This window comes from Sorex araneus, chromosome 3, assembly GCF_027595985.1.
Source record: "Sorex araneus isolate mSorAra2 chromosome 3, mSorAra2.pri, whole genome shotgun sequence".
NCBI lineage: Eukaryota > Metazoa > Chordata > Mammalia > Eulipotyphla > Soricidae > Sorex > Sorex araneus.
The window spans coordinates 191,073,656-191,089,540 of NC_073304.1; the positions used below are offsets into that span (position 1 = coordinate 191,073,656).

The 15,885-nt window shown below is 43.5% G+C and overlaps 1 protein-coding gene across 1 annotated transcript in view; it reads right to left on the reverse strand.

Annotated features, from left to right (window-relative positions):
* Nucleotides 1-1,443, reverse strand: part of PAFAH1B1 (platelet activating factor acetylhydrolase 1b regulatory subunit 1) — a 67,117-nt gene extending 65,674 nt beyond the window's left edge. Inside the window, exon 1 of the mRNA XM_055130208.1 lies at nucleotides 1,049-1,443. The gene's annotated coding sequence lies outside the window, so the exon portion shown is untranslated. The remainder of the gene's footprint in view (nucleotides 1-1,048) is intronic.
* Nucleotides 1,444-15,885: the final 14,442 nt, after the last annotated feature.

Below are 15,885 nucleotides of genomic sequence, written 5' to 3' on the forward strand. Positions count from 1 at the left end.
TGAGACCACAAATCTGGCTCTTCGCTTCAAAGGCACGATTTCCTAACCAAGGGGCCGGGTAGAAATTGAGCTCAAGCTTCCCGGCCAAGCGAAATTTCCCTGCCCTCCTTTCCCGGGAGTTTTTCTCGCCAAGTCACCGAAGAAAGGCAAAATAAACAAATAAAGCCAAGGCAGGCACCTTGCGCTCGGGTCCTGGCTCTCGCCAGCCGCCGCCTCTCTGTTCCGGGGCTAATAGGTGCCCAGCACCGCCAGAGCCTTTTCTCACCTGGGCAGCTAAAGAAAGCACGGCGGGGGCTCCCAGGGCGGTGGGGAGCGGCGGCCGCGGGGCAGGGTGGAGGCCTCGGCGCTGGGGCTTACAACGCCAAAAGGCCAACTCCCGTTGGAGAAGCCGGTGGCGGACTGGGAATGCGGCCCCGGCTTCGGGTGGATGCTGCGGCGGGGGCTCGGTGGGTCGGGGCGGGGGGCGGGGGGAGGCACTGGACCACCGCAGCGCGGCGCGGCGCAGCGCGGGTGCAGGGAAGGGGTGGGCCCTCCGCTCCGGGGTCGGCGTTCCCCAAAGGACAGGTGGGGGACGGAACGCTCGCCGGGCCTGCGGGGGCGTCGAGGCGGCGCGGGGCTGAGTGCGGTTGCCCAGCCGCCGACCGCGCGAGCTGCGGGGCTGCGGAGGCCGAACCCTCCGCCCCGAGATCGGGGAGCGGAGCCGCTTTTCCACGCCCTTCCCACCCAAGAATACTTTTCTTGCTAAGTCACCGAGAGAGGGCGAGGATCCCGGGCCCGGGCGGGCGGCGGGTGGGGCCGCGGCGGCCCCGGCACCCCCCGGGGCAGCGCCCTCCGCCGCTCGCCCCCCCCACCCCCCCCGCTCCCGGGCGCTCACTCAACGGCCGTCGCGGCCGCCATTTTGAGAGCGAGGAGAGAAGAAGAAGGAGGCGGCGGCGGCAGGGGGAGGGGAGACAGGGAGGGAGGGGACCGGCGCAGCCACATCGTCAGGCCGCCGGGCCTGGCCCGCAGCCACCCGGGAACGGGGGAGAAGGGCGCGAGGCCGCCTTACCGGAGCGCTGCACCGCCGCCTCCGCAGGGCCTCTTCCGTCCTTCACGCCCATCCACCGGCGGGGGAGGGGGAGAGGGAGAGGGAGGGGAGGAAGGAGGGAGGGAGGGAAAGAGGGAGGGGGAGGCTGGCGCGCTGGGCCCGGGCCCGGGGAGGGGGAGGGGAGGCCAGCGGGCGGCCGGGCTCCTCAGCCGTTCCGGGGCGCGAACCCAGGCCCGGCGCTCGCGGTGGGTGTCGCTCGCGCCCGAGCGCTTCCCCTCCTTCTCTCGCTCCGGCTCCCTAGCCCCGAGGGTCGCTGCTCGCTCGCTATCGCGGCCGCCGGACTCCGCCGCCGCCCCGCCGCTCCAGCTCCGTCTGTCACAGGAGCTGCCCCAACGCCCTGACGTCACCGCGCCGCCGCCGCCGCCGCCCAGGACCCGCCGGGAAGGAGGAAGGGAGGGGGCCGGGAGCGGATGGGCGCGCGCCGCGCATGCGCCGGCCGGGCCGGGCCCTGCAGCGCGCCGCCGGCCGTTTAGCCGGTGGGCGGCTCGGGCGGCCCCGAGGTATCCAGGGCCGGGCCGGCAAATTTGCATACGAGGCACCGCTCCGTGCGCTCTGCACGGTTGGGAAAAGGTGCTTGGTGCCCTCTTTTTTCTCTTGGCGTTTGCTGGTTCTGGCACCTTGCGGACTCGGGCTCTGATAGCCTCCACGCCCTGCGCCTGCCCTTACACGGCACTCTCCCCGCTTGCCCGGGCTAAGCGCTGGCACTGGCTGACCCAGTGGATTCGGTCCGCGCTACGCTGCAGAATAAAGCCGAGCTGGGATCAGGCTGTGGCCCATAAACCTCCCGCCTCCGGGTTTATTGCCCATTTTCGGGGTGGGGGAGGGCGGGAAGGTAATACTGTTTTGGGTAGGGTTGGGAAGAACTGTAGAGGGTAAAAGGCTGATGGGAAGCCTAATTGTCTTCCGTTTTATCACACATTTTTAACTGGGAGGAATTCGCTTTTAGATGTGAATCAGCTGTTATTTTCCTTAGTCACACAAACAATCGGAGACTCGAAGTCTTGAAACTGACGTCCAAAGAAAGACCTGGAACTTTATTCTTCCACGCGTGCGCGTGTGCAAGCTAGTGCGTGCGTGTGCGTGTGTATGTATGTGTGTTGTGCTGAATTGTGTTAGAATATTGATGACAAAGAGACCTTGGAGATTTGTAGTCAATTTATTCCACGCAGACATTTGATTTAAAGAGGGTTGACAACGATTTGGATCATTCAATATAGGATTTTCTTATACTAAGTTGGCGGCGTGGTATCTCATTAATTTGTATTGTCCATGGAAATTCTCCCTGAAACACAGGTTATTGATTTTATTTCTTTATATAGATAAATATACTATCTTTGGGAAGCTGCTAGGTTAATGAAAGATAAATTTGGATTAATAAGCTATTTCACCAGCAGTGTGACCTTGGCTAAATTGTTCTCTGACCTTAGCTTCTGTAAAAAAGATCTAAGGGCCAGAGGTGTGGTTCAGTGGCAGAGTGCATGCCTTGCATACAGGAGACCTGAGAGACATTCCTGGCAAACCCACCCCCCACCAAAAAATATGTATATGCCTAAAATAAACCTAACATACTAAATTGCGAGGCTTTTGTTAAAAAAAAAAATAGAAGATGCTACCAGAGTTAAATATATCTGCTTAGTGGGGAATTATAGGTAACTTGTAACTATTATTGTTGCTGGATCCCAAAACAAATTTCCTATTATCAAGAAAAGTTGTGTCCCTTTTCTTGGTGTTCAAGGGCCAGTTGTCTGGGGAGTTTCAGTTTTCTCCATGAAGGCAAGGAAAGAAATCCAATGCTCTCTGGAAATTCTTTTCCAGGTTGCTCCAGTTGGGTAAGGAGAAAATAAGGCAAGGAAACTGTGCTGTGTCCGGTAACAGTCAATAAACAAGAAATAGATGAACGACCTTTGTTCTACCAGTCCACCTCCCCGCCTTTACTTTTATTTTTGCTGGTTTTGTTTTCTGGGAATGTCAGGATCAAACCTTGGACCTCAGACACTCAGAATATGCACTCTACCACAAAGCTGCATCCTTGCCTTTTTTAGTTTTAAAAATACTTAGTTGTGTAACTTTTAAAAATATTATTGTCTGATATACACCACTTAATGTTTAAGTAAATAAGTCATTTATTTTTAATAACTTTTAAGAAAACATCAAAATTGTCCAGAAATAATCAGAATCACATTGATAAAAGTGCTGATTTAATATAAATAGGTGGTACTGTAAACCTTATAAATCTTATAAACTTTATAAACCTAAATATACCTAAACAATCTATTTAGGAGACCAAACTCTGTATTACATATGCAGCAAATTGACTTGAGCTTTTATTACTATGCAGTACTTCAAAAGCCAGTAAACTTCTTTTAGAGAGTGTATAAAAACTATCTCCACCAATTATAATTTTCCTGAACACAAAACCTTGTTAAGTATTTAACTTGCCATGAAGCTATGTATTATGATTATGTGCACTTTTTAGTTGCTAATATCAGAGATCCATCTTAATAAACGCTTGTCTACTGAGAATAGGGAATTAGAATAGGGAATTATCAATCATAATTTATCAGGACTTGGACTGAACCTACACTATCCATCCAGGAAACATTTAATAATATTTTGGGTTTCTTGAAAAATATATATAAACATCCATTGTACTTACACAATCTAACAATCCTCATTCATTTGAATGGAAAATCTTTATTTTTTTTCCATTGAAAATTTTCAAAATTGAAGCTTTAATTTCAATTGATTCAATTAGTTTCAACAATTCTATAAATAAGCTGACGACATAAACACTCCAAAATTACTGCTATTGGAGTTAGGGCAAAGAGATAGTACATTAGGCAGGACATTTGCCTTACACATAGCTGACCCAGGTTCAACCTCTAGCACCCTAAATGGTCCCCATGCCTGGCTACTAGTGATCCCTGTGTCCCGAGCTAGGAATAAACCCTGAGCCCTGAGTCTTTGCTGGGTGTGGTCCCCAAACAAAAACACTGCTACTGTGGTGATGTCTCTAAAAGTAGCCCCAAAGCAAAAATTTGTTTACAATGACAACAAATATTAAAACATTACTGTCCTCTAAATGTTAAGCTGTCCTTTAAATATAAACAAGTATACATTTGATGTGCATATTTAATTTTTAAAAAGTAATTAGCATATCGTAAGAAGGTAGCTTTCAGGCATATACACGAATTAAAAGTAAGTGAATCAAAGTCCATGTGAAAGAATCATGACTCAACTGGCAAGAGACTCATACGATGAGATTTTAGCTAATTAATTTGTGTGCCTGCGTTTGCCCATAGCACAGCCATGTCAGTGAGGACAGGTCTAACTAGACCAGGCATTCTTCACCTTAGCATCATGACGTCCTCGTGTGTCATTAACATTGGGAAGTCATAGAAACAAATTAGAGGCATTTGAAAGGAGATGAGACTTTCATCCTGGATATAGAAGAAATATTTAGAAACCTTTAAAAAATATATTGGGACCAGAGTGATAGTACAGCACATAGGGCATTTGCCTTGCACATGGCCAGCCTGGTTTCAGTCCCTGGCACCCCAAATGGTTCCCTGAGCCCACAGGAGTGAACCCTGAGCACTGCATCAGGAGTAAACCCAGAGCACCACTAGGTGTGACCAACAAAAACAAACATAAATAAATAACATATAGAAAAAAGAAATTGGAGCCAGGTGGGTAGTATTGTGGTTGTGTGTGTGTATTGCCAGGGGTCAAACCCAAGCCCTCACATTGGCAAGGCAAAAACTTTATCAACAAGCTGTATCCCCAGCCAGAAAAAAATGTTATGTATTTTATTTCTAAATTATTTGTTGTTTGGGGGCCACATCTGGCTGTGCTCAGGCATTTCTCCTGGCTCTGCACTCAGGGATTACTTCTGGTGGTGCTCAGGGGACAGTATGTGGTGCTGGAGACTAAACCTGGGTCAGCTGTGTTCAAGGCAAATGCCTCATACCGCACTATGCTCTGGCCCCTCTTTGTTTGTTTTGTTTCATTTTTGAACCATACCCAGCAATGCTTAGGGTTACTCCTGGGTCTGCACTTAGGGGTCACTCCTGGTGATGCTCAGGGGACCATCTGGGGTGCTTGGGGTGGAACCCAACTTGGCCTTGTACAGGGCAAATGCCCTATCTGCTGAACTATTGTTCCAACTACAAAAATGCTGTTTTTAAGGTGATATCATAAATAACACCAAAAAAATCCGCCAAATTTGACCAAAGTGATAGTAGAAAAGTTAAGGTACTTGCCTAGCATGCAGCTGTTTCACAACACTAGTTCAAAGAGCCACATATGGTCCACAGAGCAATGTCAGACTTGATCCCTGAGCACAGATACAGGTGTGCCTGAGCACTGTCAGGTATAGTACCTACACAGACCGCAAAAAACAAAAAGACTTATTTAATTCATTCATATGTCATCACAGTAGGCCAGGTAAAAAGTAAAAGCAAACTTTCTTTTCCTTGCTCTTTAAACCCTGCAGACTAAAATATTCATTCCCTCCAAAAGACTTTTATCTAAAGGGTTAATTTTGTTTCATACATACTCACTCATTTCCCCATCCAAATTACTGAAGTACATATAAATATCCCATTATTTAGCTCATTTATAGATTAGTATGTATCTCTAAAATAAAAATACTCATTTTAAAAACAATGACAAGAGGCCAGAGAGATAGCACAGTGAATTGGGTGCTTTCCTTGCATGCAGCCAGTCAAGGTTCAGTTCCTGGCATATGGTACTTCAAACACCAATTTATTGAAGTAATTTCTGAGTGCAGAGCCAGAAGTAACCTCTAAGCATCACTGGTTATAGCCCCCAAAAAACCCAAAAACTAATTAAAAACGACAGTACCATTATTATACCTAAAATAATAATTCCTTTATTATCACTGTATCACTGCATTACTGTTATCTCGTTGCTCATCGATTTGCTCGAGTGGGCAACAGTAATGTCTCCATTGTGAGACTTGATGTTACTGTTTTTGGCATATTGAATATGCCATGGGTATCTTGCCAGGCTCTGAGGATATTTTGTCCTTGCTCTTTAGTTCCTACTTCACCAAAGGAATGGAGTGCTCACAAGTTGCAGAGAGGGGCTGGAGCGATAGCACAGTGGGTAGGGCATTTGCCTTACACGCCACCGACCCAGGTTTGATTCCCAGCATCCCACATGGTCCCCTGAGCACCCCCAGGAGTGATTCCTGAGTGCATGAGCCAGGAGTAATCCCTGTGCATTGCCAGATGTGACCAAAAAAGAAAAAAAAAGTTGCAGAAAAATTGAACAAGAAATGCAGTTATGCAACCTTCAACAATCAGACTACCTTGGATTATTTTGAGATTTAAAATAGTGTGTTTTTTATCCAATTAAACTATTTTATCCAATTCATATTACTAGTAGAAATGACTTGAGCAGTATGTAAGTGGCAATGTCTCAAGGGGCACATAGTAAATTTTTTATCTACAAAATTTGACCCAGGGAAATTGCACCTGTTCAAAATTATGACCACATAAGGATATGATGATAACAGACAACCATAAAGAGTTACCCAAAAAAAAGTCAACTTTCTTTATAAAAGCAGTAGAGGAAAGAACTGGTTCCAGTGAAATTTCACTAAGATCAAAAGAAAGAGCTAGAGAGATAGTAAAGCAGGTAAAGCACTGTGGCCTATCCAGATTAGATTTCTGGCATCTTATGTGGTCCCTTTTGTCTCATGCCCCAAAATGAGTTATACCTAAGCACAGGGCCAGGAGTCAGCTGTGAGCACTGCCAGATGTGCTCCCAATCTCCAAAACAAACAAACAAACAAAAAAGAATGAAATTAGAAAAAGCGTATTGATTTAACTCTGAGTTTATTCTGATAACAAATACATTTCACCTACAATTTTGCTGAAGTTGATAACAAATACATCTCATGTAAACTTTTGCTGAAGTTGACATAAATCTGATTGCATAATTTTGGCTTACAAATACTGTGGCAATAAGTTCTTATGATCAACATATATAAAGATCTTCCCAATGGATATATAATGTGAGCCATGAAGGTAATTTTTTTTTACATTCTAATTAAAATTTTTTATATGCAGCAATCCAGAATAATAACTAGCTTTCGGCCTTCTGAGTAAGAAGTAGAGTTATTATAAGGTCTTATCTAGAAGAGGAGAGAGGTTGGTGGAATATCAAAGATTTTTCTCTAAGTGTCCTTTCTGAAATAAAAGATGACATGGATAAAAACAAGCAGTTTGTTTTGGGGAGTCCATTCGACCGTTTTTCTATAAGTAATTTTTTTTTTTTACAGTTACAGATTTATACACTTTTGTGCTTATACTTCCCTCATACAAAGTTTGGGAACCCATCCCTTCACCAGTGCCCATTCTCCACCACCCGTAAACCCAGTGTCCCTCCCACCCTCCCCAATCCCATCTCCCCCCCACCCCACCCTGCCACTGTGGCAAGGCATTCCCTTCTGTTTTCTCTCTCTAATTAGCTGTTGTGGTTTGCAATAAAGGTGTTCAGTGGCCGCTGTGCTCAGTGTCTAGCCCTCATTCAGCCCGCAACTCCCTTCCCCCACATGGCCTTCGATTACAATGTAGTTGGTGATCGCTTCTCTGAGTTGACCTTTCCCCGGAACGTGAGGCCAGCCTCGAAGCCATGGAGTCAACCTCCTGGTACTTATTTCTACAGTTCTTGGGTGTTAGTCTCCCACTCTGTTATTCTATATACCATAGATGAGTGCAATCTTTCTATGTCTGTCTCTCTCTTTCTGACTCATTTCACTCAGCATGAAACTTTTCATGCCCATCCACTTAACTACAAAATTCTTGACCTCCTTTTTTCTAACAGCTGCATAGTATTCCATTGTATAGATGTACCAAAGTTTCCTCAACCAGTCATCCGTTCTGGGGCATTCGGGTTTTTTCCAGATTCTGGCTATTGTAAACAGTGCTGTGATGAACATACATGTGCAGATGTTGTTTCGATTGTACTTTTTTGCCTCTCTGGGATATATTCCCAGCAGTGGTATTGCTGGGTCAAATGGGAACATGAAGGTAATTTTTAATTCTGAAGTAACCACATTTTAAAAAGTAAAAAGAGAAAAAAAGTAAAAAAAAAAGAAGTTAGTTCAATTTTTTTCTGGAACTATTTGAAACTCAGTATACATTTTACACATACAATATTTATCTCCTTGCACACTAACCATTCAAGTGTTTCATAATTGTGTCACTAGTGGCTCCCATACTACTCATCTGAGGCCCAGGTAGACTGGATACAATTCAAGAAGGTATGGAATTATGAATGTTAAAGGCAAGTTCTGAAAGCAATAGAGATCATAAATCAACAACCTTCATCTTCCAAAGAGGATTTTGCCAATTCCCTTCGCAGTCCATTCTTTTCTCCTCCCAACTGCTATTTCTACTGTCCGTCCCCTATTCACTGAACAGAGAAAGGAAGGACCAAATTTCAGGCCTCTAAATGATGGCCCAGAAAACCACTAGTGCCCAGTTATATTTACATCCTGTAAATCATGGTCTTCATACTTTCATTTTTTTCCCAAGGCCAATTTTTCCAAAGAAAGTATTGTACAGAAAGTCCATAAGGACTCTAGAGACAGTACGGCAGATAGGGCATTTGTCTTGCACACAGCCCTCATCCCTGGCACCATATATGTCCCCCACCCCTACCCAGAACCCCACCAGGAGTAGGCCCTGAGCACAGAGCCAAGTGTGCCCTCTCCAACACAAACAAAACAATGCTCATAACTAAAACCAAGTAAACAGGGACAGGATGTATGATTCAAGTGGTGGCTTCTGAAGGCCCCAAGTTTGATCCCCAGCACTATATTGTCCTGATGAGGACTATCAGGTGACCTTAGCAATCCAAGACACTACTGCTCCTAGTACTGAAGTTGTGCCAGAGCTCCAGTCCCAGCCCAGCACCTCTGGATGTGGCTCCTATAAAACAAAACAAAACAAAAACAAAGCATCGCTATCTGTAGTAGAGACTTTGGGATCTGAACAGGCACCACTTCCATCATACTTCATAGGCAGGAGAAATTATTTACCATCTTAGTGTAGCTCTCTCTATGCATACATTCACATAAAGAAATATTCTTTTGTGCCAGGACCTCACATACAACACATGGACTCTACCACTTAGCCACATCCATGGCTCACTCTCTAAATATTTATTTATGATATTTGTCATAGAAAAAAATCTTGGTAAACACAAAAAAGATCTGAGAAAAAAATGAAAATCATAAGTAACCCCACAGTGCAGACATAATGACAATGAAAGCCTGGTATATACACAGATATCTGCAATATGTAATTGCATGAGTAAATATTTTTACGTAATCAATATCTATGTTTTTATGTACTTTGTAATATTTTGGGGGGATGAGGAAATGTTTGGGCCACACTGGCTATGCTCAGGACTTCCTGCTGGCTCTAAGCTCAGGTGACTCTATACGGTACCAGGGTTTGAATTGGGGTCAGTTGCATGCTTCACCTATGACCCCATACTTTATAATATTAACATTTTTAACAAGACGTTAAAAATCAGGTTGAAGCTCAATAGACTGAGCTTGTGCTTTACATGCAGGAGGTCCAGATTTTTTCCCTGACATCACACATGACAAAAGCAACCCCAAGTATGAAGCTGGGAACATCACCAGGTGTGTTCCCCAAACAGGGTAAAATAAAATATAAATAAATGAAGGTTGAGGGGCTGGAGCAATAGCACAGCGGGTAGGGCGTTTGCCTTGCATGCAGCCAACCCGGGCTTGATTCCCAGCATCCCATATGGTCCCCTGAGCACTGCCAGGGGTAATTTCCTGAGTGTAGATCCAGGAGTAACCCCTGTGCATCTCCAGGTGTGACCCAAAAAGCGAAAAAAAAAATTGAAGGTTGAAAATCAACAGGGACTAGAGAGCTTACCTTGCATGCACCAAACCCACATGACTGATCCATTGCCTTTTTTCTTTTAGATTTTGGGTCATTCCTGGCAGTGCTCAGGTCTTACTCAGCACTTTATGGTCCTGATGAGGACCTGGTTCTGTGCTCAGGGATCACTCCTGGTAAGCTCGGGAACCATCTGAGATACAGGGATTGAACCAGGTTGGTTGCGTGAGAGGCAAATACCCTATCCACTATACTATTTCTCCAGCCCCTCATATATATGTTTTTGTCTGAAAGTTAGTTTTTATGTCTCTGGGATAATTGTCATCAGTGCAATTGCTTGATCACATAGAGTTGCATATGTTTCTGTTTGTTTTTCAGTCCACACCCAGCTGTGCTCAGGGCTTACTCCTGTGCTCACTGATTACTCTTCCTCCTTCCCTCAACCTCCTTGAGTATTTGGGCCACATCTGGCTGTGCTCAGGGGTTACTCCTGGCTCTGCACTCAAGAGTTATTTGTGGCAGTGTTTGGGAACTATATGGGACTAACCTGGGTCAGCCAAGACAAACACCCTACTTACTGTACTACCGCTCTGGCCCCACATGGATCATTCTTGGTTGTGTTCAAGGGACAGTTTTATGGTGTTGGGGTCAAACCACATTGGTTGCATTCAAGGAAATCACCCTACCTGCTGAAATATCTCTCTAGCCCAGAAACTGCTTGGTTTTTGTGCTGTTGTTGCTGTTTTGGGGCTACATCCAGTGATGTTCCTGGCTCTGCACTCAGGAATATGGGATGCCTGGGATCGAACTCAGGTTTTTCTCTAGCAAGGCAAGCGCTTTGGCTTGCTCTGGCACAAGTTACATGCTTTAGTTTGTGGTGCTAGAATTCAAAATGAACTCAAACCCGGGGCTCTCACATATGTAGGTGTGTATTCTACCACCCATGTTTAATTTTCTGTAACACTGCTAGAAGAAGCGGAAAAATAATTAAAAGAGCTGAAGTGCATGGCTAGCATTTACTGGACCCCAAGTTTGACTCCTGGCATCACATGACCTCCTGAGCATTGCTGAGTATAGCCCTGGTGGGACACTGTGCCACTTGAAGACCCCCTAAAAAGACAAACAAAAATAAATATAAATTTAAACCTGTTGTGTTTGGGGGAATAGCTATACTATTTTATGTTCTTACTAGCAATGCATAAATGATCCACTTTCTCTGAATCCCTAGCAGTTTTGGCTTTGTCACAAGTTTTTATTATTGCCATTTTTCTATATGTTTATAGTGGCATCTCACTATGATTTAATTTGCAATTACCAAATGGCTAATGATGCTGAACTTCTTTTCATGTGCTTATTTGTCATCTGTATATCCTTTACAGTAAAATGATTTTTTATGTCTTTTCCTCACTTTCTACTTTTTAAAACTGTTGAATTTTTTAAACATTTTAAATTATCATCCATATACCACAACTTTGTTAGCTATGTTTCGCAAATATTTTTCCATAGTCTGTCATGATTTTTTCATGTTCTTTGTTCAGAGAGCAAAAAATATTTTAATTTTTAAAGCTGAATCATCCCATTTCCCCTTTATAAATTACATTTGGTGACAACATTAATATCACTGTCTTCCCAAAGTTTTCATTTTATATTTTTCTGAAATTACTTTAGCTTTATTTTGCATTTAAGTCTATGATTCCACTTTAAGTAAATTTTATTTTACCTTATGGGAGAGGTCTATTTACAGGGGTCACTTCTGGTGGGTCTCAGTGGTCTATATGGTGTCAGAGATAAAACCTAGGTTTCCTTATGCAGAGTGTGTGTTCCAACCCCATGAGCTACCTTCTTGGGTCTCAAGTTAATTTCTCTTTTTATTTTTTTATTTTTTGGGGAGGGAAGAATTTGGGCCACATTTAGCAATGCTCAGGGGTTGCTGCTGGTTGTGCTAGGAGTTAGAGGTAACATCAGTGTTAGCTACAGGGAAGGCAAGAGCATGTTTTAACCCTTGTACTAGCTCTCCAGCCCTCAAGTTAATTTTTCAGTCTGTATGAGACTGTGAAACTATAATAGCCAATGCTCTATCCCACTAGTTGGAATGTCTTTTACATCTCTATCAGAAGTTAGTTGGGCAGATTTGTATGGCTTTCTCTGGGCTCGCTATGCCAACTCATTGATCTAGCATCTATATCTTCAGCAACTCATCAATACTACAGTCTTGGATCACTGTGAACTATACGATAAAATTTCCCATTGAGAGGATAAATCTTCTTCCTTTTTCTACATTTCCAAGATCATATTAGCTCTTCTAGTCTTTCCATATAAATTGTAAAAAGAATCATATGTATCTACGAAACATTCTTGATGGGATCTTTTTTTTTTCCTTTTTGGGTCACACCCAGCGATGCTCAGGGGTTACTCCTGGCTCATGCATTCAGGAATTACTCCTGGTGGTGCTCGGGGGACCATATGGGATACTGGAAATCGAACCCAGGTGAGCTGCATGCAAAGCAAATGCCTTAACCCCTGTGCTATCGCTCCAGCCCCTCTTGATGGGATCTTAACAATTGCATTGAACCTGAATATTAATTTGATTTTTGTTTGGTTTGGTTTGGTTTATTTTTTCCATGAAGCAAACTATGTTTTACTAAAAAAAATTAGAGAGAGATGTGGGGAGGGAGAAAACAAAGAATAAGCATTTTGAGAAAATGTGGGCTTCTTCAGAAGGAAATAAATCTGATTTGGTTTCATTTTGGGGTCACATTCATTGGTGCTCAGGAACTATTCTGGCTCGATGCTCGGAGATCACTCCTGGTGGTACCTCAGGAACCATGCATTGGCGGGGATGGAACTCGAGTCAGCCCTGTGCAAGGCAAGCACCCTATCCGCTTTCGTTCAGCCTGATTAGTTTTTGTCTGTTGTACTTACAGCACTAAATAGCATATGAGTGATCAGAGCAGGAAGAAATGCATTCAGACGTCCAATGTTAATTATAAGCTTATGCTAACTGTAGGCTTTAGTGAATGTTCTTTAGCAAGTTGAGAGCATTCTCCTCTATTCCTATTCTTGTGAAAGCTTTTATCATGAAAGGGTATTGAATTTTGTTGAGTGATTTTTCTGTAGCAATTATGATCATGATCATGTGATTTTGCTTCTTCTAACCAATTAATATGGAAGATTATATTGATTTTTACATTTTGAACAAATTTGCAACCTTGACATAAATTTCAGTTTGTGAGCTGGAGCAATGGCACAGTGGGTAGTACTAGCACTTGTCTTTCATTTGGCCAACCTGGGTTTGATTGCCTAGCATCCGATATGGTGCCCGGAGCATCACCAGGAGTCATTCCTGAGTCCTGGACCAGGAGTAACCCCTGAGCAACACTAGGTGTGACCCAAAATAAAATAAAATAAAATGAAAACTAGTTCAGGGACTGGAGCGATAGCACAGTGGGTAGGGCGTTTGCCTTGCATGCAGCTCACCTGGGTTCGATTCCCAGCATTCCATATGGACCCCTGAGCACCGCCAGGAGTGATTCCTGAGTACAGAGCCAGGAGTAACCCCTGTGCATTGCCAGGTGTGACCCAAAAAGCAAATAAATAAATAAATAAAATAAAAACTAGTTCAAACAATTAAAAATAAGAGAAAAGTCAAAGAAGCCCTGCTATCTAATAAAGCATGAACAAACTTGAGGTCATTGTAGTAAGTGAAGTAAACTACTAATAAGAAGACTATATATATGTATATGTATATATATGTATATATTTCCACTTATATAAGCTTATATGACACTTAAAGTGTCATAGTCATAGAACTAGAAAAACGACAATTATCACAGACTGCAGGGAAAGAGAAAAGAATAGTTCTTTTGTGGGAGGCCACATCTAGCACAGTGCTCTTGGGTCACTGCTGGTGGTACTCAGAGGACTGAGTGGTACCCAGGTTTGAATCCAGGGCAAAGTATACACTCCAGCCCTTTAAGTCATATCCTTAGTCACCCCCAATTAACACTTCTAAATAGTATACTTATAATGAGTAAGAATTTTTTTTGTTATTTTACCACATTAAATGAAACATTAGCATCTCAAATTAAGAAATTACATAAAACAATAACACTATGATGAGAACTACTTATACAATAATTATTAGATTTGACATTTGAGGACATATTCAATTCAGCACTAGTTGAACTGAGGAAAATACTGTGTGATTATCCTAATGAATGACAAAAAAAAATGAACAAATTACCTGTTAAAAAAAAGTTGTAGTTGAATAAGAATAGGAGGCTGGGGAGATAACACAGTGGCACAGGTTACATACTCTGCAAGTGTAGAAACCCTTCCCTGAAAGGTGGACTCCTGCCCTACAAGCACCACCAGGTTAGCCCTGGTGGCCTCCTGTAATACAGGACCTGAGCAGCACCATATTGAAACTCAGGCCCAGTTGACAGAATATCTCTGGGGCCAGGAAGATAGTTCAGTGAGCAGAAAAGCATGCTTTGCATGGAATAACCTTGTGACTTCTGTATTGGGGTTATACCCAACTGTGTATTCAGCGCTTACTCCTGGCTATGTACTCAGGGATTGCTCCAGAAATGATGTGATGCCCAGAAAATTTTTATGCTCATATTTGATGACTCTTCGGGATTTAAGATGCTGATCAAATGGCATGCATTAATTTGTAGCTTAGATACTCTCCATGAATTAGCCTTCTTATATCTTCAGCCTTTTTCTGAAGCAGCCCCAGTGAAATCCCTACTCTGTCTTACAAGTAGAATTAAATACTGAGGATTCATGCTCTGCTTCTTGTGTAGAATATCAGTTCCTGCCCTTGCCATTAGCTGCAATGAACAGAATGAAAGATGCATAGAGGCGGGTTATTACAATGGGGCTGATTCATGTTTTGGGAAAACAGCAAATTGTCACAGAGCAAACACAAACCTTCTTTTTTTCTGGAGACATGGTCATGTTTAGCTGAAAGACTCTTGTCTGTATTCTTCTGACCAACAGATAAGCAGCTCAATGATACCACAATAGGGTGCTCCAAGGGATTTCCTGGGAATCTTCAAATAATCCTGAGGTACCTTAGGAGAATTTGTGATCTTTGAAAAACTAGCAGAAAGGGGTTATTTGATTATTAATTGGATTGAAGTTTGTCAATTGTTGGTTTCATAAATAGACCTAATTTGGGGGCTGGAAGGATAGTATATTGGGTTGGGCATTGGCCTTGCATGCAACTGACTCAGATTTGATCCCTGGCATTCCATATGGTCCCCCGTGAACTGCCAGTAGTGATCCCTGAGCACAGAGCCAGGAGTTAGCCCTGAGCATTACCTGGTGTATTTCTACCCACCCCCAAATAAAACACCCCTTGGGGCTTCTTTGGACCAGAGAGATAGTACAGCAGCAGAAGCAGAGGCAGGCAGCTGACCAGAATTTAATTCCCACACCACAGTTTCTGGTTTTCCTTTTTTCTCTTCTGCCTTTCCTTTCACCTTACTTCTTTTTCTCTCCCTTTTCCCTTACTCCTCATTTCTTTTCCCTTAGAAACAATCACACTTTTTTTAGAATTTTTTAAAAAATTTAATCACCCTGAGATACACGGTTACAAAGTTGTTCGTGATTGAGTTTCGTCATACAATGTTCCAACACCCATCCCTTAACCAGTGTACCTTTCCCACCACCAATGTCCCTAGGTTCCCTCCCACCTGCCCCCCAACAGCCTGCCTCTGTGGCAGACAATTCTCTCTATTTCATTTTTCTTTTCAGCACTGTGGTCTGCAATATTGCTATTGTTACTGAAAGGGTATCATACATTTCACTTTACCTCTTTTGAGCACTCAGTTTGTGTCCCAAGTGATTATATCCACCTATCATCATCATAGTGCTCCC